The sequence below is a fragment of the Phocoena phocoena genome, chromosome X (assembly GCF_963924675.1).
Source record: "Phocoena phocoena chromosome X, mPhoPho1.1, whole genome shotgun sequence".
Taxonomy (NCBI): Eukaryota; Metazoa; Chordata; class Mammalia; order Artiodactyla; family Phocoenidae; genus Phocoena; species Phocoena phocoena.
Window position 1 is genome coordinate 96,818,005 of NC_089240.1, and position 2,337 is coordinate 96,820,341.

Below are 2,337 nucleotides of genomic sequence, written 5' to 3' on the forward strand. Positions count from 1 at the left end.
ATGTTCTGAAGGAGTTTGATAATACCTTAAGTTCAATGAATAGCAATACTGGATACTATTGGATACCAAATGCATTGGGTAAATTATTTGTCATAGAGCTTTATTTTTAAAGTACAGTTTATATTTCAGAAAATGCACAGTAACTAAATTACTTCCCTACACTTTTCCTGAATAATCTTTTACTGTATTCTGGTTTTTTGGTTGTTGTTTTTTGTTTGTTTTTTACTTAAAATGTTACTTAGTAACTGAAGCAGTAATGTAAATAATAGAGCTCCCTTACAACATCCTTGCATTATATGTTCATTTGCTGCTCGGATTTATAGTATTCTATATAGTCTGTGGATTATCAGAATCATTGAACTCTTTTTTTAGTCACACTTCATTAATTCAGAATGGACATAAATTGAGGATGACTAAGTAAAAAACAAAAGAAAAGTATGGGGTTTAGGAAATACTCTAAATTCCTTCAGAAACAATAATGTTGTTCACTAGAAACTCCAGGTTTTTTTTCCCTTGAAAACATTTTTTTTTTGCATCATGCAAGATTTCTTAGCAATGTGACTGTCACATTATATCAGAACAGACAAGTGAGATGATGGGGCACTGTTAATTTGATCTTGAGCAATGATTTCAAACATTCTATAGTATTCAATGATATCTATTATTAAAATAGGTTACAGCAAAACCTTTGCTAGTTACTTCAATCATTACTTGTTATCACTATATAATTATGAAAATAATTTAATAGTTTTACATTTTTATAATTCATGGTATCATTGAACTATTAATCATTTGTTTCTTGAGTTTTAAGCGAACTCTGGGCTCTACTAAATAGAGGAAAACAATGTCACATTGTGGGGAGCTTAATATATTCAAACCTGTAAGCAACAATTCTATTACACTTATGTTCTTTTTGGTTTTGTGAATCTATTGTATGTTTTTGATTTGTAGTTGTAAGCAACAATTCTAAATAGTAGATTATGAGCTAATCTGAAAATAATACTAGCATTTATAGAATCTGTTGCTTTTTAACAATAAAAGATCCCTAGAGAACAACAGTAAAGTATTGCTTACAGCAGTGCATTCAGCCATCCCCCGGATCTGTCTTTTGCTTCAATGGTGTTTGGACAGAACAGACCCAGGGACGCCCCTTGCTCCAGCCTCAACCATCCTCCAACCCTTTTTTCCAGTCGCAGCTTTTGGAAACAGCCACTCAGCCATCCTCAGCTTTTGGGGCCAGCCAACACCATTTTTTGAGCTTAACTCCTTATTACTGATGAGCCATGAGCTCCCAGATTCCTCAGAATTATTCCGCTGAGGTGGAGGCCGCCGCCAACCTCCTGGTCAACCTGCATCTCGGTCCTCCTACACCTACTTCTCTCTGGGCTTCTATTTCCACCGCGAGGATGTGGCTCGGGATGGCATGGGCCACTTTTTCTGCGAATTGTCCAAGGAGAGGCATGAGGATACTGACAGTCTCTTGAAGATGCAAAACCAGTGCCACGACACTACCTTCTTTCAGGACGTGCAGAAGCCGTCCCAAGATGAGTGGGGTAAAACCCAGGACGCTATGGAAGCCGCCATTCTCATGGAGAAGAGCCTGAGCCAGGCCCTTGCGGGCCCGCAAGCCCTGAGTTCTGCCCGCAGACACGCACCCCTGTGACTTCCTGGAGAGCCGCTTCCTGCAGGAGCAGTTGAAACTCATCAAGCAGATGGCGACCACCCGACTAACCTCCACAGGCTGGCTGGTCCCAGGCTGGGCTCGGCCAGTATCTCTTTGAAAGGCTCACCCTCAAGCATAACTAGGAGCCTCCAGAGCCCAGAGGCCTTTGAGGAGCCCCCCTGGTGTCAGGGCTTCTGCCTGAAGCCCGTCTCTGCAGCCACTAGGCAGCTTTTTAACAGCCCTGGGGCCCTCTCCCAAGCCTTGGACCAAATGGAAACAATAAAGCTTTTTGCAGCAAAAAAACCCCAATTATTTACACATGACTTTAATTCTGCTCTCTGTGAAAGGATACTTGGTTTCTGTCTTTGTTTTCCTGAGACCTTGAGAATAAGACAAGTAAATTTTGGAGAAGAGGATTTCTTTAGTTGTGTCTCATTTTCTTTTTTAGTATTAGTTACTGAACCTATTTGTAAGCTGGCATAAACAATTGAATTATTGAATTAATCTAAAAGGAGCAAAGATCAGGCATCTATGTTAGGAAGCTAACTTATTTTTTTATTCCTCAATCCAACACTCAAAGCTTCCTCTTTCCTTCCAGTGTCCTATAAAAGATATATTGATACTATAAAATATATACTGACTTGTATTTTGAGGAGTCTAAACTAAATGAAAAT

At 39.4% G+C, this 2,337-nt stretch overlaps 1 pseudogene; it reads left to right on the forward strand.

Moving 5' to 3' along the window:
* The first annotated feature begins 1,283 nt into the window (after nt 1-1,283).
* LOC136143024 (ferritin light chain pseudogene) lies at nt 1,284-1,806 on the forward strand (annotated as a pseudogene).
* Nucleotides 1,807-2,337: the final 531 nt, after the last annotated feature.